The 25,812-nt window shown below is 33.4% G+C and overlaps 1 protein-coding gene across 1 annotated transcript in view; it reads left to right on the forward strand.

The window, feature by feature from the left end:
• The first annotated feature begins 285 nt into the window (after positions 1 to 285).
• LOC145263089 (peripheral plasma membrane protein CASK-like) overlaps positions 286 to 25,812 on the forward strand; it is a 1,377,184-nt gene continuing 1,351,657 nt past the window's right edge. Inside the window, exon 1 of the mRNA XM_080119970.1 lies at positions 286 to 423. The gene's annotated coding sequence lies outside the window, so the exon portion shown is untranslated. The remainder of the gene's footprint in view (positions 424 to 25,812) is intronic.

A 25,812-nucleotide genomic window follows, 5' to 3' on the forward strand; every position in this document is an offset into this window, starting at 1 on the left:
ATAAAAAGGGATCTTGAAGCGGAAAAAGCCCCGTTCTTCTTGAGAAGCAGTTTCTCTTTTATTTTTTTTTTTTTTATATTATTATTTCAAATTACCGACACTTGGATTTACATTTCTCCGGCCCCGTCTTCCACGCGTTGCTACACCCTTTTTATTCCTTGTTTTAATATTTAAAAAAAAAAAAAAAATAAATAAATAAAATAAAAATAAACCAATTCTTTCAATCTGTTGGTCTGTATAAAATTAAGAAGAAAAAAAGTGTATATAAATATATATATAAATATATATATATAAATTTCAAGCTACAACAAAGTTACCTGGAAAAATCTAATCACTACCTTGGAATTTTCTTTTCTATTTTTTTTTTTTTTGTACCCACAAGGAGGAAAAGAAATGTTCTAAGAGGGATTATACACACAAAAGGTAAGATTTTAAAAAGAAAAATTATTTATATATAAAAAAAAAAAAAAATCCTTTTTTAATTTTAAGAGATTGAAGGGGGGGGGGTGATCAAACTAGCATTCTCATCTTGCTACTTATTTACAACGTTTCGGCCGCTGTAACCTCCGATTTCAATGCAACTCTGAATCTGGGAACCCAGTAAATCGAATGCAAGAACCTGTTAGGAATTTTGAACGGAACCCTTCAAGTTGGCTGTTAAATGTCCACATTCCGTTAAACATGCACTTGAAGAAGGTTGTGGGTCACGTCGGCTGAAACGTTGTTCATATAAAACCCAGATGAGAATATTAGTACAATATAAATTATCAATCTTTATCGAAAAAAAACAAAAAAACAAATCCGGAAACGTATCCCTCGTTTTTATTTTGGTACTTTTTATATACCGTGCTGAAATAATAGCATTATGTAGGAAGCCATTCTTAGCATGTGGAGGGTGTTCTATGACTATTCTATACTTTCACCTAACAATTGAAAATACTATTTAAAGAAAAATAGCACGATAGCGCACCTTTTATTTAGTTTTTTTGGGGTACTAGTACACTTATTGATCCGTGCTGAAATAATAACGTTATTATTTAAAAAGCCATTCTTAACATGGGGAGGGGAGGGTGTTTTGTACCTATTCTGTACTTTAACCTTACAATTGAAAAAAAAAAACCCATAAAACTTTAATTAAACTTGGAAATAATACGATTTAAAAAAATAGCGCGGATCAGTAAGTGCACATTAGCAGTAGCACCCTTACTCTAACATTTTTTTTTTTTTTTTTATTAGCAAATTGTAAACATTTAAAATTCTTCTTTTCTTTTTTCTCTTTTTAAGCTGTTTTACACCCGGGCAATTTCTGGTTAACTAGTTTTCAATATTATTTCCATATACATAAATATTCGATTAAAAAAAAGTAACCTGAAAAATATTAATGACTTTCTAAACCAAATATTTTGATAACTAACTATTAAACGGATCAAATGCTTTTAGTTTCTTTACTACAATAGGAGCGCCACAAAAAATCCGTTTTCTTTCGTTTAGGAGCACATGCGACCGATACGGGACTAGTTTCTCTTCGTCAATTTAAAGGCTTCAAAATCACTCTAGTATGCCACGAAGTAAACATTTATTTACATTTTTCCTCCGTTATTAAAGATCAAATATGGTTGTCACGGTTGATCCTCCATTATTGTGGGAAATTCGAAAATGATTTTAAATCTGAAAGATTTCTGGATAGAATTAAAGTCTATAGACAAAAGTCTAGTATTATGGTTCAGGGTTCACTTGTGCTTCTAAACCAAGTTGAAAAAAGAAAAAAAGGCTATTTGTTTCGAGCGCGCCATAATTTTTTTTTATCAATGGAAAAAAAGCGTGCGTCAAAAAAACATTTCTCAACATGCGTCAGCGTAATAATAAAAAAAAAAATAATCCTGTTTTTATCCGACCCTCCCCTTAATTTATTCCGTTTTCAATCTGTATTTATTAATTAGAATACGTTTTTTTTGTTGTTGTTTATCTAACAAATAAAATATATGGCCTTTAATATTTTAGTTGCTTCTACATAATTTGAACCGCACCAATCATAACTGATTAGTTTTAGGATTAAGTTAGAGTAAAAAAAAAAGTTGAATATAAATTCTGTAGAATATGGACCTTGCTATTTTATACGTCTTTGTATTTTTAATCAATATTTTAGATGCCTCTATCTAACTTGGGTTAGGTTAGGATATATATATATATATATATATATATATATATATATATATATATATATATATATATATATATATATATATATAAACAAACTATGGAAACACAATGAGTTCGGTTTGAATAGGTTTTGGTACTTCGGTACTTATCCAGTATACGAACCGTGCTATTTTTTTTTTTTTTTTTTTATAGATAAGATTTTCAAGTTAAATTAATTTTTTTTCGGTATCTTTTGTTTATTGAATTGTTAGATGAAAGCACAGAATAGTTAAAAGAAAAACAAACAAAAAAAGACGCCCTCCTCATTTTAAGAATGGGTTTCTAAATGTTATTATTTCGGCACTGCCCATATTCTGCTATTTTTTTCTGCCAGTGTAAAAATTTGCTTCTCAAGCAAATTTTTTGATATAAGAGAGTTTCGCCCGCGCAAGGGAAAAGTTATTGGTACTTATGAAGAATACGGACCGTGCTGAAATAATAACGTTATTATTAAAAAAAAAACTGTTAACATTGAGAGGGGGGGTAATTATTCTCTTTTATTTACAAATTTAATAATCAAACGATATGCCGTACGAATTGAATTTAACCACGGCCACCGAGAGCCGTGATTTAACTCGAAAATCCTATTAAAAACAGAACGCTGTCCGTATTCTGCACAAGTGCCGTTTTATTAATATTTGTTAAAATTTCAGGTAAATTTTTACGACGTGCCACCACTGCCCCAGCGTATTATAAACACCTCCAACCACCTCATGTTAAGAACGGCTTTCGGAATAACCCCAACAACAACTCAACCTCTCCATGTTAAGAACGGCTTTTGAGTTTGGGGGGGGGTATTCCGAAAGCCGTTCTTAACATGGGGAGGTTGGGGTGTTTATAATAATACGCTAGGGGACGTCGTAAAAATGTACCAAATTTCATCCCCCCCCCCCTTTTTTTTACCAACAATGTCAAAAGGAAAAATAAAATGAGATTCTATTGTCTTTCGTGTCTGTCGTGTTACAGTGTCAACGCACTGGAAAAATTAAACAAAATAATCAGCTATTTTTAATCAATAGTGTGTGGGGTCAAAGGATGAAACTTAATTGATATTTGATTAGTTTTAAATTCATTTTTATTTTTTTAAATTATTAAATCGATATTCCATATTTATTAAAATAAAAAAAATACAAAAAGTTTGGGTTAATATTTGGTAATAAACTATAGCCTTCGAGCCAAGGTCAACGTGTAGTATCTGTTCTTCAGATTTATTCCGTTTCAACAATATTTATTAATTAAAATACGTTATCTTTTTGTTTATTTAAACAAATAAAATAGGTGGCTTTTAATATTTTAGGTGCTTCTACATAATTTGAACGGAACCAATCATAACTGATTAGTTTTAGGATTATGTTAGGGTAAAAAAAAAAAGTTGAATATAAATTCTGTAGAATACGGAACTTGCTATTTCTTGTTCTCTGTCAACGGAGGAGAAATTCTTCACAACTGAGACAATTTTTAATGTTTGTTCCTTTTTCTCCGTTATAAAACGGACCTGGTGTCTAACTGTCCCGTTGGGGAGGCATTGTAAGTAGGAACTAATATAGACGATCTTTTGAATTTCGACTGGGTGGTCCTTAATTTGTTGATTTAAAGATCTTGTGATTTTACGCATTTTTCATTTTACGATTAATTTATTTATTTTTTTTTATTTTTTTTTTTATAGAATCGTTTCTATCTGCAAACATAAAGTTAGAGGTTGCAAAGTTTCTTAGCTTTTATGTAAATGTTCGTATTCATGCAGAGACGGTACCGTGCAATAATAATGTTTAGAAAGCCATTCTTAACATGCGGAGGGTAGGGTGTTTTGTAACTATTTTCTATTTTCACTTGAGATTTAAATTTAAACAAGATGCCGTAAAACTTGAATGTAACTTGAAAATTCTACGGTATCTTCTCTGCATAAGCACCTACATTTTTTTTTTATGTGACAACGTATGTCTTGGCTATTATCAGTTTCATCCACGAAAAAAATAAAAATAAACACCCGATTGCAAGCGGGAGGGATGCTATAAAATTACTATGTATTCATGTAACAATACTATTAAATACATGCTAAGAGTAATATTTTAAAATTTTATTTAGCTTTCCTCTTTTAATTATTAGCCAACTAGCTGTTCGTACCGTACCCGTCATTGCCTGGGAATTGCTCTACTTTCAATTTTACTGGGGTTTTTTTTTGTGTTTTTTTTTTAAATTTATTTTATTTTTATTTTTTCTCCATTTCAAATAAATAAATTACTGCTTCAGAATTAAACCAAATTGTTATGGAGTCATAAAATATTTTAAGGTAATATTGCGTTAATCTCTATAAAATTATTTGATGTACCTATTTACTATGTCTCCCCACGGGACAGAGTTAGACACCAGGGTCGTTTTTTAACGTGGAGAAAAGGTACAAAAATAAAAATTGTCTCAGTCGTGAAGGATTTCTCCTCCACCGAAAGAGAACAAGAAATAGAAGTGCAGCATCTGAAGAACAGATACTACACTTTGATCTTGACCAAAAGGCCAAGGAATGTAGTTAAAATTATTTGATGTAAATAGGTTCCAAAACATTCAATCTTTTAAATTAATATATCAAGACTAAGAATTTTAATGCTAGAAAAAAATAAATAAATAAAAAATACGCTGTATTCGACATTTTAAAGGCTACCAATTCCGTTTAAAATTTGGAGGTCCACAACATAGTTTTTCTTTTTAAACTATTAAAATATTAACTCGTTGGACACTGACCCAATAAAACAACAATTAGTCAAAAATATAATAGGCGATTAGCAAAATTATTTTATAACATATTCTTAGACGGCCATATCGTCATTTTAGCTACCGTGATGCGACCGATATATCGGCCGTGCAGGGTTGGAAAGGGTTAAAATGGCCAATGCATTTACGAATAAACTAGAAATGCATTCTGGTGGATTTAATTTCGTGAATACGTTTTTAAAAAATAGGATTTTTAAATTTACGTATAATTTTACGCTGCTTCATTTTTTGTTTTTGTTTCAATAAATATTCGATTAGTAAATAAAAAATGTAAGTCTCAAAAATGCGAGAATTCAGACACAGACACACACACACACACACAACTCTGACATGTGAAATGTGGCTATTCAATTTTATTGAGATGCAGATTTTTAAACATGGTCATCATTTTTTTCTTATTTTTCCCCGTAAATATTACTATATTGTCCAATTTGTACACTCTTTAACCCTTATCCTCGAGTGGCCTCTTGGCCTTGATAAGTGGTGATGCCTATGTAAATAAAAAATTTTTTTTATTATTTTAGACTAATTTCGCATAATAATTTTATACATTTCGTTTAAAATGTTTTTGCTTATTCGTCAGTCCGTGTCATTGATTCTTGACAGCTATCATCTCCCTGATATTAAACTTCATCCGTTAGTTAACTTCCGACGAATTCTCAGATTTTTGTAATTATTTGGCGGACCTGAACTGTAATCACCCCTCGACGGTAGACCTATACGAGAGTGCCCAGCCCCTAAAAAAAAATGCGTGTTTTTTTTTTTTACCTACTTTAAGATTTTTTTTTTTCTAACGATTATCATAGGTTACAGACTTAAGTATCATAATAGTAGAAAAAAAATTGAAAAAAAAAAAAAATAATAAATTTGATGACTTTTAAGGAGGGGGATTTCACCTTCTCGTTATAACGTTCTAATTACGTAACACGTCGATAAAGAAATGGACAGTAAGTCAGGTAGCAATGAAGTAGAACGTTATAACGAGAAAGTGAACCCACTTATTAAAATTCATTAAATTTATTTTTTGTTAAAATTGTTTTCTGTTAATATGATTGTTAATTCTATAATCTATGATAGTCGTTGAAAAAAGTTCTTAAAATGTAAAACATATATTTTTAGGTGGGGGTGCTCTCGTACAGGTCCGCCAACAAATGTTACCAAACCTACACAGATAACTTATCCGGGTAGGTAAAAAGAATAACATCATAAGTTGCTTTTCTATCTACTCCCTTTTTTTTTTTTTTTTTATCTTATTTAAACGTTGAAACAAAAGTCGTGTCAAGTCTGTTGAATGAGTCATATTGAAGGCTGCCGGCGAAAAAAAAAAAAAAAAAAAAGAATGGCCGCGATGTCTGACTCGATATTCACTTAAAAACAAAAAATAAAACAAAATGGGTGTTAGAAATCTACCTAATAAATATTATAGTGACATTTATTGGGTGGCTTTCTGACACCATTTTGTTTTATTTCTTATTTTGAAGTGCTTATTAAGTTTTCAAAGAAATCGCGGCCATCTTTTCTTGTTCGCCGGCAGCCTTCAACATTACTCGTTTTTCGAACTCAATAAACATTTTACATTAGATAAAAACACTAAAAACTTATCCTGTTAGGTAGAAAAGTAATCGGTACTAGTGCACTTTTTGATCCGTGCTGAAATAACGTTATTATTTAAAAAGCGGGTTGTATTACTGTACACATAGATTCGAAAAAGTTGTCAAAAAACAAATATATAACAAATAAATGTTATCAAAGGCAAGATAAGTTACTTTTCTACCAAACTGGATATATTTTTCGTGTTTTTATTCAATGTAACATGTTTATTCAGCTCGAAAACCATACAGTGTTTACCGATGTATTGGAACATTCAAGATGGCGTCTGATTCTCTCTTTAACACGGTAAGTTTGGGAAAAGATGTTATATATAAAAAACCGGATAAAATACTGTTAAAAACTCGCTCAATATATGTTACCGTGACATAGGTTGAGATATATTCGGCGGGTTTTTATAGTATTTTGTATAGTTTTTTATTTATAACACCTTGTTCCAAACTTACGGTGTTAAAGAGGGTGTGAGACGCCATCTTGAATTTTCGAATACATCGGTAAACACTGTATGTTTTTCGAGCTGAATAAATATGTTACATTGAATAAAAACACAAAAAATATATCCAGTTTGGCAGAAAAGTAACTTATCTTGCCTTTGATAACATTTATTTGTTATATATTTGTTTTTTGACAACTTTTTCGAATCTATGTGTACGTAATACAAACCCAATTTAAAACAGGAAGTCTTTAAAATGAGGAACTAAATTTGACCGAACACTGTTTGCTGCCGACTTCGAGTCGGGTACTTTTCCGGTTTACCCAAATGACCATGAGAAGAAACGTCATTTAATTTAGATTCAACTTCAATATTTTTACTGAAATATTTATTTGTCCGTCTGCTGGTTTAATTTTTTCCAAACGACACGTGTGCCGCGGCGCGGCGCGTTTCTTGAGCTCTTAATCTTTTAATTCGGTTGTTATTTTGCGCTAAAACTTGTCTAAACCATAATTAGTAAATCTTAAAGCTAAGATTTAATTCTTTAAACATTTTTACCCCCCCCTCCTTTTGTTGATTCCTTTCCTTTTGCACAATTGACACACACACACATATCTTAATAGCCTCCGTTCAGTCTTGAGAGACAAAGGATACCCCCTGTAAGGTATAATTGTGGAGCAAAGCTTGCGCAATCTCTAACCACACCTCTCATAAGCACTGGTTGATTCGAGTGGCAAAGAGAAGTTCAGGATGTCTGGGAACAATGCCGAGATGAGCGGAGCGGAGCGCCAGCGGAGACCACCACCTGATATACCCAAAATGGTCAACCATTTTTAGTACTGACCAAAAACTCAACGTCGCTACGCTTAACCTGTGATCAAATGGGAAATCTGTGTATCAACGTGATTATCCTGTACACACACACGCGTACGCGTGCGTATAAATATATAAGTACACAAAGTTAAGACCCCGGAAGTGGACTCGGTTTAGCTAAATATTGAATCGAAGTCACTAAGCATGAAACAATAAACAAAACCATATGGAAACACGTCTTATTTTATTATTAAGCAATAATAATAATTTAAAAAAATCAAACTTTTATTGGTACTAGTGCAGTGAGTGCACTTATTGATCAGTGCTGAAATAATAACGTTATTATTTAAAAAAGCCATTCTTAACATTGGGAGGGGGTGTTTTGTACCTATTCTATACTCTAACCTTACAATTGAATAACAAAACATATAAAACTTTAAATAAACTTGGAAATACGATTAAAAAAAATAAAAAAATAGCGCGGATCAGTAAGTGCACTAGCCCCCTTTTATTTTTTACATTTTTATAAATCTTTTTGATAAACATTACCTTACGCTACAACTGAACACTGACCACTCTAATTTAATTTTTTAGAGGTATTCGATGTCGCTGACAACGAATCTGATAATCAAACCGGTCGCAAATTTATCGTTTGCATGGTATGAACCCCTTGACCTTGGGACTATTTTGCGCTATTTCACCGCCTTGGTGATGGTAGCGACTGCGACCGCCCCAACACCACCCCCAATGTAAACAGAATTGTGAAATCTTAAACGGTATTCTATTCGGTAAATGTTAGAGCGTTTCCTACGGAAAACAGTTAATTAATTAACTAATATTATTATTATTATTATTTTTTGAGGAACATGCATTTGTTTCTGGGGAGTTTAGTGATTTTTCCCCTATCCAACGAAACATTTGTAAGACGTACTTCGTAAAAAGTAAAACAATAATAATAATAAATAAAAGCTTACGAATTTGCAATAAATACATCTTCTGGTTTTGTTATAACAACTAGTAATAATAATCTATATATTAATACGATAGCATGTTATTTTCTATGTCACGCTTACATCCGGGTCGTTTAATTTTTATGTACTTCCATTTCTTGTAATATATAATTTTACCAAGAATTCTTCATAAGTTTTGGTTTCAGTTTCATTATAGCTGATGGCACTCAAGTCATTTAATGTTTTTATTTTATGAATAATTTTACCAAGAATTCCTCATAAGTCTTGGTTCCGGTTTCGATTTTTTTTACCTTAGTAATCTATTTTATTTATAAATAATTTTATCAAGAATTCTTCACAAATTTTGGTTTCGTTTTTGATTATAGCTGAAGGAAGCCAAGTTATATATATATATATATGTTCATAAGTTTGGGATTCGGTTTCGATTTATGCACCCAAGTCATATGGATATATTTTTTATTTTTGAAATCGCAACTTTGTAATATATAAAAACCGGTACTCCTGCAGAGAGTGATCCGTGCTGAAATAACGTTATTTTAAAAGCCATTCTTAACATGGGGAGGATGTTTTGTACGTATTCTGTACTTTAGCCATACAATTGAATAAAAAAAACATATCATAAAACTTTAATTAAACGTGGAAATACGATTTAAAAAATAGCGCGGATCACTCTATGCATTAGCACCTAAAAATCGATGGAACATTAATTCTATAATAATAATATATACGAAATCTGCAAGAATTAAAATATCATATTTAAGCGTATTTTACGACCTGGCTACACCGGGCGTCCCTGCTAGCTTGGATAAATAATTTTGCCGTTTTAACAAAATTGCTTGGCCTTTTGGTCAAGATCAAAGTGTAGTATCTGTCTTCAGATGCTGCATTGCTGCACTTCCATTTCTTGTTCTCTTTCGGTGGAGGATCAGTCCTTCACAACTGAGACAGTTTTTTATTTTTTGTACCTTTTCTCCACGTTAAAAAACGACCCTGGTGTCTAACTCTGTCCCGTGGGGAGGCATAGTCAATAGGTACAATAATATCAGAGTGTCTCCATTTACGCTGAACATCTATAGAATGCCAACATCAATATATTACATATGAATGAGTTCCCTGTGGAATTTCCACGGGTCCCGTAAGTTAAGATTAATATCCTAAGAAAGGAATGCTGGCAATTTGTGTCGGTCATTTAAACCATGTAAGTTGTTAAAAATGTTTTTCCTATATATATATATTTTTTTAAGGACTTTATCTGACGAGTAAGCCACTAAAAATGCGATAAAGACATACTTTTGTTGACTTGTTAGTTGCAAACAAAACAATGTTGTAATAATTTTCCTTTTGAAATTTAATCAACTACGAACTTAGGAGACTTGATTTTGGAATTTTGAAAACATATATATATATTGTTTTTTAAAGCAGTAATCTACGTACACACGTGTTTCGAGGTAATTACCTCTCGTCAGCGTAGCTCAACTGTTTCTAGGGATTGAACGGCAGACCATGTTTACCACAGTCCGGTGGCTTAACCGTTAGGCCACGAACCCTAGATAACTTTACTGTTTATTTTTATCGCTTATAAATTTAGATTTGTTATTGTTGTTTTTTCAAACGATAAATACGGTTAATATTGGCTCCGTCTTGAAGCTCAATTTTCTTTTGGACTGTGGTAAACATGGTCTGACGTTCGATCCCTAGAAACAGTTGAGCTACGCTGACGAGAGGTAATTACCTCGAAACACGCGTGTACATAGATTACTGTTTTAAAAAACAATAAATAAATAAGAAATGTTATATACGTCCAAACAAATTAAAGGCCGACTTTCTAAGTAAAGAAAAAAAAAGAAAATTGAGCTTCGAGGCGGAGCCAATATTAACCGTATTTATCGTTTGAAAAAACAACAATAACAAATATATATATATATATATATATATATATATATATATAAATTCTTGGTACAGCAAAATGGAAGGAGAAAGGATGGTTGGTTTTCTGTTTTATACAGTGCTAGGTCGAACTATCATCTCAATATCATTGAGGCGTTAGTCATTAATAACTCTCGACCTAGCCTGTGTAGACAAAAGATTTTGAAACATCAGTTGGAAATATTTACTGATTTAAAACCACCTGAACAGTGAGAATTATATATATATATATTTTTTTTCTCTCACTGGTTTTCCAACTGAAACCAATTTCCCTCTTTCCTCAATCGATTCTTGGCTTTTAATTTATCATTCTGACGTTTCCTCTTAGAGGGGCAGACGATAAGGCCTTAAGGAAATTTTAAGAATTCCACCTGCCCGTTTTTTTGTTGTTTTGTTTTTTTGGTATTTAAATTAAATTATGTTTCCTCTGAAATATATATATATATATATATATATATATATATATATATATATATACAGTGATGATCATATTTATTGGCACGGTAAAATAAAAGTTAAATTTTGTCTAATAAATTCAAAAAAAGGGATTAAATTAAAGAAAATAACAAAGTATATTATGTATTTTTAACTGGCCTTTCCGATGCAGCAATCGGATTTTAGAAAAAATAAATAACAAAGGAACAACAAACATAATTGCAAAAAACCCTTGTTCAAAATTATTGGCACGGCTTTGTTTTTCTTTTAGTATCAGTATAATATCAATCAATTTCCGGTTTACGTGCTTTCTGAACTTTTTTATAGCCATATTATGCTTGTTTAACGCTAATTCAGTGAATAATTTTTTTCAGATAATTTTTAGATAGCGATTTATTTAAACTATTATAAGTGACTAAATTATAATTTTCAATCGCCATGGTTAAAACTAAGGAACACAGCGAAGACGTCAGGAAGCTTGTTGTAGCATGCCATACCAATGGGGAGGGCTATGATAAGATTTCAAAGAAGCTAAACCTTCCCAAATCCACTGTTAGAGCCATAATAAACAAGTTCAAATCGCAAGGCCACGTTATGAGTTTAGAGGGTAGAGGGAGAAAAAGGATTCTTTCTCCAAGAGATGAACAGAAAATTGTTCGACAAGTAAAACAAAACCCAAGGATCTCTGTTGGGGAGATTGTTGATGAACAGAGCACCTCTGGAGTGAATGTATCTCGACATACAGTTGGTAGAGTTTTGAAGAGAGCTGGTTTAAAAGCATGTCGTCCGAGAAAGACTCCCTTATTGAAGCCTATGCACCTGAAAGCAAGGCTAGCCTTTGCAAAACATCATATTGATAAAGATGTTGCATTCTGGAAACGTGTTCTATGGACTGACGAAACGAAAATAGAGTTATTTGGCCATAATAAAGTGTCTTATATTTACAGAAAATCTGGCGAAGCTTTCCTGCCTAAGAACACCATACCCACAGTGAAGCACGGTGGAGGCAGTTTGATGTTTTGGGGATCCTTTGCTGCCTCTGGACCAGGGCGACTTGTTAAGGTCACAGGTAGCATAAAAAAGGAAGATTATGTTAAAATATTGGATGAAAACCTGAAAGACTCTGCTAAAGAGCTCTCACTTGGTCGTCGTTGGTGGTTCATGCAAGATAATGACCCAAAACATTCGGCTAAACTAACTAAGAAATGGCTTGAGGACAATCATATTAATGTTTTGGAGTGGCCATCACAAAGCCCAGACCTTAATCCAATTGAAAATTTATGGAGAACATTAAAATTGAGGGTAATGCAAAGGAAGCCTAAGAATCTTATTCAATTGGAGGATTATTGTCAGGAAGAGTGGGCTAAAATTACTACTGAAGAGTGCAACAACTTGGTTGTAAACTATGAAAAGCGACTGAGGAAGGTAATCAAGGCCAAAGGCTATACAATTGATTATTAAATAAATCGTGCCAATAATTTTGAACAAGGGTTTTTTGCAATTATGTTTGTTGTTCCTTTGTTATTTATTTTTTCTAAAATCCGATTGCTGCATCGGAAAGGCCAGTTAAAAATACATAATATACTTTGTTATTTTCTTTAATTTAATCCCTTTTTTAGAATTTATTAGACAAAATTTAACTTTTATTTTACCGTGCCAATAAATATGATCATCACTGTATATATATATATATATACACACACACATTTATGAAGTAATAAGAGCAGAACTTTAATTTTGATTCATGCCAGTCATGGCATTTTTTCTTTCCTAAAAATTTTAAAAAGTCTGGAACCTTTTTAATTTTTGTATTTTAATTTTTCTTGCCTGATGAAATCAAATATGATTGAAACAGCCTTTTACGTCTTCATTTACTTAAAACACTACAATTTATTGAACAAAATTTTATTTCCCTCATGGAGAAGATCATTCGTCTGGACAAATTTGACGTATCCTCGGCAGACCCTCAGACTAGCAAGCTTTTGAGATTGTGGTATTGTAACTTTACTATTTATCAACTATTGCTTCGTTAAACCCTGATAAACTCAAAGTTCTTTATTCAAACATCGGTCCCACCATTGCTTGGTCCTGGATATGACCTTAAACTATATCCGATGGTGAGTCCCCAGTTTGTGGGCTTTGGGGAGTGTGGAGTCACCCCTTAATTTCTATTGCTCCCAGGTTCGCTCTGACCCAGTGTGGTAGTTAGGGTCCCAACTATGGGTTAAATAGAAGCTGACTGGAAAAAAATCTATACATATTCTATTAAAAACCTTTTCTTCACAATCACTGGATTCGGCATTAGATGACCTAAAAAGGGTTGATATGCCGTAAAACAAAAACAACCAACCAACCAACCCACCGTTGCTGACGTTATCGAGGGTTGTTCAGGATTTAAACACACTGTCGAATTACTGAAAGGTGTTTATGACAAGTCTCCAAGCATTATTCATGCTAGACATCTGCTTTCCACACGTTTGTAACAAAAAAAGTCTGTCGACCAATATCTTCAGGTCTTGAATCGACTTGCCCCTGACTGTTACTTTAAAGACGTTACTGCTACTACTTACCGAAATGAATCTGTCCATGATGCATTTATACGTGATCTCCGGTCCTCGTGCTAGACTATTTGAAACTGATATGCTAACTCTCAAAGAGGCTACTCAGTGTGCTAGGGCTTTAGAACAAGCTCACTTTCGTGCTGAATCATACGCTTTCCCGATTGGAGCAGCCGCTGCTATTACTACTACTTCTATTAGAACTAAAAATGTGTCTACTCATCCTGCTGAGGAGGCCACTATTACTAAAATTTCAGATTCTATTGGTTTTCGTATGGAGTGTGACTCTGTACAATTTTCTGCTGCCCTTCCTGCTCATGGCAAGTGTTACAACTGTGGAGGGAGACGTCACTTTAAGGATGATCGCCATTTTTGTCCTGCCCGCGATAAGGTATGTTGAAACTGGTAAACTCGGTCATTTCTCCAAAGTTTGCCGTTCTACTATGCCGACACCTTCACGATCTACTTCTGCTATTATGGTAGCCCATGCTAAAGGTGGTGATAGGTGCCCTCCTATTAATAAAATTGTTGAATTAAAAGAAAAAAAAAATAACTGCCCTCAAAGACACCGGCAGTTCTGATAATTTTATCAGTGCTCGTATTGTTAAAACAATGGAGCTGTCTACTTCAAAACGTAATTCCGTAATTTCCATGGCATCATCCGCCGTTTCCCTCTAACTATCGGAATATTGCACAGAGAGCATTTCCTTCAATGGTTGCGAGTATAAAGTGCTTCCTGATTCCTGTATGAATATTATACTCGGAGTGCCTTTTTTAAAACTACATCCAGGTATCACTATTTCTTTTGGTGGACCTCAGGATATTCTAAAAATCTGTGTCCTAACCAAGATCAGCTGTGCCCCTTTGAAATTGTTTCAAAACTTAACCCCTGATTGTAAACCTATTGCTACTAAATCCCGAAATTACCTTGCGGGGGATGCTCGATTCATTGAAAAGGAAATTCTACAACTGCTTGAGGATGATGTAATTGAAACAAGTTATTCACCATGGCGTGCTCAGATTGTTGTGAATTCGTCGCCTAATAAAAAGAAACGATTAGTAGTTGATTTCTCCCAAACCATTATAAGTTTCACCTTACTTGATGCATACCCTTTGCCTCGGATTGAGGATCTGCCCAATATCGTATATTTAGTATAATTGACTTATCCAAAGCGTACTATCAGGTCGAAATTTGTCCCAAAGATCGGCCCTACATCGCCTTTCAAGCTGGAAATCGTTTGTACCAATTCAAATAAATACCCATGGGTGTCACTAATGGGGTTTCTGCTTTTCAACAGTTTCTGAATTCTTTCATTTCTGACAACAACGTATCTGGAACTTTTTCATAAATAGATGATATTACTATTTGCGGTAAAACTCAGGAGGAACATCATGTTAATTTGGAATGTTTTTTTAAAGGCTGCCTCGACATATAACCTCGAAATAAACCGAGAAAAATCAAAGTTTTCACTTCATTCCATCAATTTGCTTGGGTAACAAATTTGTAACGGGACTATGCAAACCAGCTCCTAAGCGTTTGAAACCTCTTTTACAAATACCTCCTCCTTCCAATTCAGGTTCGTTAAAGAGGTGTCTTGGAATGTTTTCGTACAACGCAAAATGGATACCTAAATATTCATACAAAATTCGTCCATTGGTCGAAAACAAATAATTTCCCATGCCTCCTATAGTTATCAATTCCTTTGAAAAACTAAAGAAAGACGTTGCCGAATCGTATGTAAAAGTTATTGATGATGAATTACCATTTACTATTGCAACTAATGCCCCAGAAAAGGCTATAGGAGGTACTCTCTTACAGGCTGAGAGGCCTGTAGCGTGCTTTTCTTGATCGCTAAACCCATCTGAAATACAACTTCATATAGTCGAAAGAGGCTTATGCCATAGTCGAGTGCGTCCAAAAATGGAGGGATATCATTGCTGGGAAGCACTTTACTATGGTAACAGACCAGCAAGCCGTATATTTTATGTTTAAACCTGCTAACCGAGGAAAAATTAAAAATGATAAAATTATATGGTGGAAAATGGAACTTCCCCCGTTGTCATTCGACATAAAACACCGTCCCGGAAGTGAAAACATTGTTGCCGATGCATTATCGAGAGTATGTGGTGCTGCTGCTTCTTCCTTGGAGGAACTAAAGTTACTACACAATTTATTAATACATCCTGGAGAACAGAGCTTTTGGCATTTTGTAAAGTCCCGAAATATGCCATATTCAATTGATGAAGTCCGGCGTGTGACATCTGAATGTACGACTTGTACCAAAATAAAACGTCAATTCTTCGATTCTACTAATAATACACTGATCCATTCTACTGCTCCCTTTCAGCGCCTCTCTATAGACTACAAAGGACCTGTTCCGGTATCTTCGACGGGATATCGCTACATATTTACTGTTGTCGATGAATACAGTCGATTTCCTTTTGCTTTCCCTTGTCGTGATTGTTCTTCGCAAACCGCAATCAAGTGCCTGACAAATATTTTCTCCATGTTCAGACTTCCCTCATTTATCCATTCCAATCGAGGAACTTTGTTTATGTCGGAAGAATTCAAAAAATTTTTGACGTGACTTGGAATTGGATCCAGCAACACTACTGCATACAACCTAAGAAGCAACAGTCAATGCGAGCGCTACAACGACATTATTTGGAACACTCTGTCATTAGCTCTGGAATCTAGACGATTACCTCTTAGCACTTGGCAGGATGTTCTACAGGATGTTTTAAATGCTATTCGCTCCCTGCTGTGCACTACTACAAATGCAACTCCTCACGAATGCATGTTCAACTTTGAAAGGCGCTCTTCTACAGGTACTGCTTTACCTGTTTGGCTCTGTGACCCTGGGGATGTATTATTAAAACGGTTTGGTAACAGGAGCAAATATGACCCGATTGTCGAGGTAGTGGAACTCCTCGAAGCTAACCCTACACATGCAAGAATACGACATAATGATGGCTGGGAAGATTCAGTAGCGCTGAGATATCTCGCTCGCTTTCCACGCTCTGATAGACCTCAAAATCCTGCTAAAAGTATTCAACCCGACATTGCAAATGCAGACCCGGTTGACCGAAACAAGTCCTGTTAACACTACACCTAATACAGAAAATAAATTTGACTATAATAGTCAGCACCCTGAGAACCAACCTTCCCAGAGGACCACCGGTCCTTCGAATAGCGAACTACCTCCACGCCGATCTAACAGAATTTGCAGACCAGTCCAGCGACTGGATTTATAAAACAAAAAACTATTTACAATCTCTTTTACAAGTGGGGAGATTGTTATATATATATATATATATATATATATATATATATATATATATATTGTTTTGTTTTACGTCTTCATTTACTTACAACACTACAACATCGTAGCAAGATATGACTGTATTTACATAAAGAATAATATATATATATATATATATATATATATATATATATATATATATATATTTGCTCTCTTTGATTGAGCACTATCAATGACCCTTGTTGAAATTCAATTATTCTTAATTTTGGATAACTTTTTACCCGGAATGAATTATATAATCGTGAGTTATTCCAAAACCAGATGTATTTATTTCACACTTGTGTTTCATTCATTTCGTTTATGTAATATGCAGATATGTTAAACTCTGAATATATATATATATATATATATATATATATATATATATATATATATATATAGGGCACTTCTGCAGTATGCGGACGGCGGCCATTGTAGGGGGCACGATAACTCAAATTTCTTCTTGGTCAAAAAACACGGCAAATGATAACAAGACTTTTTTTCCGAACAGAAAAATAATTGAAAACCAAAACATTTATTATATAAAAATTAGGCACCGCCAAAAATGGCCGCAAAATCAAGTTGTTGTTGTTTTTTAAAACGAAATTACATTTATTAAAATCCATTATTTCTGAGTAACTTTTTTTTTCCAGAAAGATAAAACCCTGAATTTTATCATATAGAAAACAGAATAATGTAAAACTTTTTCTACTATTTTTAATTAAATTTTAAATGTTAAGTTTTCCCAAAAAGTTAACAATTGACATTTTTTGTCATGCACAAAAAAACGTACATAAATATTTAAAAAAAAAGTTTTTTGAAATAATTAATTTATTTATTTATTGTCTAACTAAGATTTAGGATGATTTTCTAAGAGAATATGCAAAAATATTATAATATAAGTACCTGAATTTCAAATAATTCCACTTATTCATATAGGTAACCAGATATTTCGCGTCGATCTAGAGTCTATATCGACACTGTTTACGTTTGCGTTTGATAAGAAGAAAACTATGGAAGACCAAACAGGCCAAAAAAACTTATTTTTCAGTGACGAAAATTTCAATGTATTATTAAGCTGAGGCTGGCCAGTACCAGATGGGTGACCATTTGTATGAGTTTGGTTTTTAATGTGTATGTCTGTGGGGGCCAGGCTCCCCAAAATGGGGGGGGAGGCAATTTAAAGCAGAATAAAAGAAAATTATTTCAGCGCGTTTGGTCCACCGTAGTCGAAAGGCGGCAAACGTTTTCAAACGGGATCGAAAAAAATGATGCTATTTTTAACACAAAGGGCACAATATTTATCGAATTATTTTTTTTGTATCGATTATTCAAAGCATGCCCTGTTTAATAATGGTCATGCATTATTCGGCTCGCTAAAAAAAAATTGTTAATTTATTTATCAAAAATTTTAAAATGGCTTTTTTCGTATAAATATTAAAAAAAATTTTTTTTTGTTTTGCTTAACTTAAATTAATTATTTTACTTAACATATTCACCGAATTTCACACTTCAAAACTCAAAAGCGGGATAATTAAACACAATCGAAGTTCTGATATTCAGACGTCAAAATAAGGTATGCAAACAATTTTTTTTATTTTAATCTATAATTCTGTCCCTTACAACAACACAATATCTTGTGTTCACTTTCAGATGATTATTTTAAGCATATTTGTTCCCACTTCAAAACAAGGGGGGGAGGGGTTGTAAGCAAAAAAATATATATATAAATATCGTTTATGAAAAATAAGTACACTGTTATAAAGTTCATTCTTCTCCTAATAATCGCTGAAAATTTCGTATTGATCGGATAATTACCTGATTTTTGGTAGATTTTTAAAAAGACGGTCCGTCAAAAAGTACTGACCTGCCCCCCCCCCCCCAGTTTTGACGGTGCCTAATAAAAATGTATCAGTATATAATTGTAAAAAAAAAAATATAGATATATATATTTAAATGTCTGCTTAAGAAAATATAATTTTAATAAAGTTATTTTGTAATGAAAGCAACATTGGGTTTTTATAAAGTGAAATAGCTTTTTAAATTTTTTTTTCGAACGAATAAATAATTTAAATGAATCATTTTTCGAATTAAAGCAACTTTGAAGAGACCACAATTAGGAGCAAAGTGTCTGTGTTCTGATATTACTCTTCACCTTTTCTGACCTCGATCAGTGGATGAGAAATCCTTCTAGATTGGGGAAATTTTTATTTTTGTTCCTATCCAGAGTCCTCCTTTTTGGGGAGCTTGATTTTTTTCCCCACGTTAAAAACCGATCTTGTGTCTAACTCTGCCCACGTGGGGAGCAAGTAAATAGGAACAAATTAATAATTTAAATGTTTTTGGACCGAGAAGCGCCACCTGACGACAGTTTAGTGAAACTCACAAAAAATGGCTGCCGTCCGCATACTGCAGAAGTGCCATATCTATCTATGTACATTTCTCTCCGCAATAAAACTCTGTCAATTTTAAGTCTACAGACTCGAGATTTGATATACAGATTTGGGAAAATCTATGTGATCGGTTTTCGGACAGAAATTTGGCTGTGAAGGGATCAAAGTTCAACGATTTGATCTTTGAGAATTCTACCAAACTCCTCCGACAATTTGGGGTCTAAACACTTGAAATTTTAGATATAGGTTCCTTGGACATGGATCTAACTTAATAACTTGATTTGAGCCCAAAACAATAAATGTTAAGGAGTCATAATAGGGGTCAAAGTTAAAAAAAAAAAAATTGCCCTCTGCGGTCTCTACCAAATTACTCAGACAATTTCTGGTCTAAACATTTGAAATTTTACATAAAGGGTATTCAGAGATAGGGCAAGCTTTTTCATCGATTTGGGTCGAAAAGTTTTATTTACCAATATATAAATGTATCTATGTATGTTTGCATGTGTGCCTAAAACTTTCGACATAGGCGACAGATTTTCTCAAGATCATTATCTTTCTGAAGTTCAACCTTTCCTACGACAAATATTGAAAAATTGGCTGAAAACATTAATATCCTCACCTTAAACTGGGCACTTTTCTAGGGGGGGGGGGCGCTTTTTTCGCCAATATTTCTGAAAGTCATCTTCTCCTTTCGATTGTCTAGCCTTAAATTAAAAAAATGTCACCTCCGGTTTGGCAGTGGTCGTAACAGCATAAATGTCAGGGTTTTTTTCCCATTCTTTTCCTCCTTTACGGTACAGGTTCGAGCCTGCCTTCCTACTACCACCTTTTTTTTTTTTTTTTTTTGCTCAACATACACACCCAAACACGCGGGCAACGCCGGGCTGAAATGCTAGTATATATATATATATATATATATATATATAATTATTATTATTATTATTATTATTAAAAAATAGCTTTCATTTAAATTATCTACTTTGAAAAGCAAATGAATACACTAATGTTAAGGGCGTGAGTTCATAAATAATTTTATTCAAATGAGTACACTATTTTAACTAAGATTTTTATTTATACTCTTTTTTAAAATTAATTAAAATATTGTTAATATCGACAAAACTATACGAGAGTCATTCCAAAATTAATGCATCCTATTTTTTGTTTTAATTAAAAAAAAAATGTTGAAGAGCTACGAAGATGGGAGTGGTATCATTAAAACGGGCGATGTTTTGCGCTCCGGAATTCATTCTTCTACATAGTCGAGCGATGGAGTGGTGACTGTATATGGGCGCTTGAGCATGCTTTGTCACTCACATCTTTGTTGCCACTCTGAAATTGACGAACCCATCTAATTGTGCTTACATTCAATACATTGGCTTCATAACGTTCAACAGGCGCCGGTGAATGTTGATCGGTTCAATTTTTACTGCATGGAGGAATTCAGTAACGCATCTCTGCTTCGGACGCACGTCCATGATAGGGGTTGTTTTCTTACAATCTCTGAGAACCTGAACGAACTTTCACTAGGCCGGTTGAACCAGCTTCCTCCAAGGGAGGAAGTTACATCTGAGTATGAAATTCACAAACGGTCGCTGTCATGAGAGAAGATGACGTTAGGTTTTTGTGATTCTTGCAGGGAGATGTCAACATTCTCCTACATACAGCGCCTGGTACTCCTAAATGGTCACTCATCTGGTACTGACCAGGCTCAAGGTTGCTTAACTTCATTGATCTAACGAGAAATGGTGTATCAACATGGTTATGCCATATTGCCTCTTAGAGGCTTACACAGTCAATATCTGCAACAGAGAAATTAAACTACTAGATCATGAATGCATACGTTTGATCACCATAACAATGCAATTTGAAATCCCTTCTGATTCATTTTGGCTGAATAAAAATAGGAGACATTACTTTTGTAACATTTCATGAGAAAATAAGAAAATAAAATTATAAATAACATCGAACATATAAATTGTAAAAAAAAAAAATGGTACTGGTGTAGTAGGAGTATCAGAAGCCGCCATTGAAAACTTAAATAAGCATATGATTATATTAGACTGTCTCTGTTTCGAAGCTTATAATCAATATGAAAATGTAATTTCAAACTGTAATTTTTTTTCTATAAAATGAGGAAAGACCAAATTTTAAAATAATGAAAGGTTTAATCGAAAAAATACAACATTTTTTTTCATCGGTTTTCTTAAAAAAAAGATTTCACGAAATTCAACAAATTTTAAATGATACCAAAATCTATTAAGTACAGGGTGTCCATATAGTCTGTGTGCGCCTTAAAATATTTATAATTTTATTTGTGATTGCAATAGAAATAACACGTAAAAAGGATTTGAGTTTGGAATAATTCATTTTAAAATTGCACACGCACTTTATGGACATCCTGTATATATAAATGCCAAAAAATCACTTACCTGTAAAAAAAAAAACCTAAGCAATGGCTGGTTCAGTTCTTCATTTATAAGAAGTGTCCATATTTATATTTTAAATTCCATGTATTTTTTAAATAAAAGGATTTTTTAAAGCGAGGGTCATAAAAAAAATCGCATTTTCATAACGCATTTTGCGCCATAAGCTTAAAGTGCTGCTGCTCCTAATTTGCAATTTATCAAATGCGGATTCGTCAAAGGGACATAATTAATGTCACTTTTTTTATTGCTTGCTGTTAACCAAAATTAGTATTTTTGGTCCTCTGTAGTTAAAAAAAAAAAAGCACACATTCACTTATAAGTTTTTCCCGTTAAACAAAAAATCCAGTCGACCGATTTTTTTTTTTTTTTTTTTTTTTTAATTCTCTTAATGAGATACACGAGTTTTTGATTATTATATCTTATTTCTATTTTATCGACTGGATTTTTTTTCAATTTGTGATATATAAAACTTTGGTATATAAATTAATTAATTTTTAATAGACATTTCAAAATGGGAGGGGGTGAATTAAAAAAAAACGTTTGTCTAAAATATTATATTCTGTTTATTGGGAAGAGCATAAAATTCCACATTAACCCTGAAAATATCGTAAAAATTGAACCCATAGAAAAATTTTGATAGATTTTTAAAGTTTAAAAATTGAAAAATATTGAACCCATAAAATTCTATTGATTTTATTACGTAAAAAAATGTCTGCCTGAAGACACACCGGCATTTTGTAAACATTTTTAAACACTGTTTTTTAAAAAAAATAAAAAATAATATTTCTATTATTTTTTAAACAACTTTAATAGTTTATTTTGGAAGTATATTCCATACAGAAAATAAACAACCCACTTTAAAAAGAAAACTTAAGAGATTTTTATATTTTATTCGCAGTTTTCTGTTAGGGGTGTCAAAAATACCTCCAAATTTCTGATACACCTACTGCTTTGGCCATTTCCAATTTAGTCAGTAACTCGCAAGTATTCAGATCGATATGGATACCCAATTATATATATATCTATAATATAAAGCTGAATATCTCTGTGTGTGTGTCTGGTCACGAATAGGCTCCTATATGGTTGACTATTTTAAAAAACTGATTACATAGAAGATGTATCGAGACACAGGAATGGGTATGTTTGATCTGGCAGAATGGTGGTTCATTAAAATTGTGGGGTCTGCGTTTGCACCTGGTCCACAAAGTATGGAAATAAAAAATTTAAAAATTAAAAAAAAAACCGTTTACAAGTGTTTTTGATATAGATGTACATAAGAATACTTTGATAAGTATGTTTCAACTTAAATAGGGATGGTATAATAAAATTGTGGGGTCTGCGTTCGCGCCTGGCCTCCATAGAATGGAAATAGGTCAGACTTTAATAAAGACTTTTCATATCTATCTGCGTAAGTATACTTTGATAATTATGTTTCAGTTTGAAGAAATATGGTATAATATAATTATGGGGTGTTCGTCCGTGCCTGACCTCCATAGAATGGAGATATATTACAAAGTTTAACAAGGTTTTTTAATATAGATCCACAGAATATTGTGATAAGTGTTTCAGTGTGAACAGGTATAGTATAATAAATTTTGGGGTTTATCTATTTTATTTTTACTTTCATCATATCTTGCTTTGGTTTTGATACCCCCAAATTCGAAGCTATCTCTTTACAACCCTTCCTTTTCATAACCTATCATACTTTCATAAATCAGAGTCCATTTTTTTGTAGGCTGCTTTTGAACCCAGTCAACGATGGGTACTTTTGCTAGTATATATATATATATATATATATATATATACCGACCAGGAAAACTTTAAACAACGACAAAGCGACAAAGATTGACTTCTATTGTATTTAAGACCCGTTTATTTATTTATCTGCGTTTAAGGGGCCGATAATCGTAATTGGTCTGAAAACTAGTTTGGTGGTACAAGATTACAAACACAGGAGTTAAATTTGTACCAAATGACACATAATCTATTTCTGGAACTGTAAACGTACTAGTGATGAAATAGGGTTGTTTTAGTTGCCGGCATCACGGGAAGAGTTGACGAAGAATATCTGGTCGGATTACTTTAACAACCTTTGTGGTCGAACGTATTTGTAACTGAGTTCAAGTGAACAGCTCATTAGGTGTGGCTCTTTTATGCTGGTCAGGTGTAAACGCCGCACCAGTGTTGGATGAGTGCTGGACTGCTGGGCAGATTGAAAGCTGTGTTGACCTGTAAAGAAAAGTTGTCCTGAAAAGAGGGAAGGTAGAATTTCACAAAAGTGTTTGTCCTGTAAAGAGGTCGGGATGGCAGAATCAACAACCAGACTGCAGCAGATTGTGCTGGTATTCTTCTCTCTCCTACGGCGGAATTGAGACATCAGGGGTGGAAAATAGGATTGATGAGTAAACGCCCTGGAGGAGGAGCACTCTGACTTACAAAAGATACCTGGGTAGCCTCATCAGTATTCCCCTATAGATACTCCTCAGGCAATTAGCAATAAACTGACTCCTTCTCAAAAAGAGAGGACAAAGCCTCGGAGGATGGACCTCATAGAACTGCACAGGACCATTAATATACTGCAATCAACGGGGAAAAGATCTTGACTCTGTTGGCTTTTGGGGCCGAGGGGAAAAATACCCCCTCCCGGCTAAAGATATTTAGTTCTCTCCCACTGCAAGAACTTAGACACCAGGGTCGGAAAGTGGGATTGAGTAGTCTATGGCTCCGAGGAGAGGCACTCTGACCTGCAAAAAGTGCCTAAACAGCCCCGTCAGCATTCCCCTGGTAAGGACTCCTCAGTCAATTAACAATAAACTACCCCTTTTTCAAAGAGAGAAAGCAAGGTCTGGGAGGCTGGACCTAATAGAACTACACAGAACTATCATTACAGGAATGCTTTAATCTCTGATGATTTCGGGGACCAAGGATAGAAATCCCCTTCCCTCTTACCGGCTGAAGTCTTTTCTTAGCTATATGTAATCAGATAAACTAGTGAAAGGGGCAAGCCTGAGATTTAACAAAATGGTAGCGATAAATTATTAGGTCATAATAATAAAACCTGAAACAGTTAATACACTGAAGTGTTATATTATATGTCATTTAGGTTAATCTCTTTAGTCTTTGTGTGATGATTTGTTGTTTTAATGAGTGGTTTAATCAGAAATTAACCAGTAATAAAAGGTGAAGGTCTAATCCACAAGATCAACGTGAACTGTCTGTTTAACTAGTTGAATGTTAACAAGATCAAGGCCAACTGTTTGTTCAACTAGTTGAATGTTAACCAACTGTTTAACAGCATATAGTTTTTATATTATTTAATTGGAATTCATTATTGAGATGAGTATTATTTATTAATTTTATTCTTTGCGGACTATTATCCTCATCCTTTTTTTTTAGTTGTTGCTATCCCGTCGCAGTTACCACCTGACGAAGGCTAGAGGATTAGTTTGACGAAACATCGTAAAACAACTAAAAAGAAAAAAAGGATGATAGTCTGCAATAAATAAAATTAGCATATAGTTCTGTTAATAAAGAAGTGGTCACCTTAAAGACCTGCCAATGCAACAAGGTAAGACACAAGATTAGCTTATAGTGAGCTCTCGAAAAAGTGTCACTGATTCAGCTGCGCAAAAGAAATCCTGATCTGTCCCATCGACATTTTCTCATACGACCAGCAATATTTCTACAACTCCACCGACCAAAAGGATACTAACAGCAATAAATTCTTCATGTTCCTGAAAGCAGATAATACCTCAGATAACCGCTACTATACTAGGAACAAATAAAACCAGTATCCCCCCTCTAAATGATGATCCTGTTTTGTTTTTTTTTATTAGTAAAATTAACCTCCAACATTTTTATTTAGGGAATATTATCTCTGTAGTAAGTCAACTATCATACATGATCTCGTGTTAGTGTGTTTCTCGTCTCTATATAACTTGGATAAATAATCATTGAATTATAATTGTTGTAGAAATTTTAA

The sequence above is a fragment of the Euprymna scolopes genome, chromosome 38 (assembly GCF_053919585.1).
Source record: "Euprymna scolopes isolate OS-2025 chromosome 38, ASM5391958v1, whole genome shotgun sequence".
In the NCBI taxonomy this organism is placed as follows: domain Eukaryota; kingdom Metazoa; phylum Mollusca; class Cephalopoda; order Sepiida; family Sepiolidae; genus Euprymna; species Euprymna scolopes.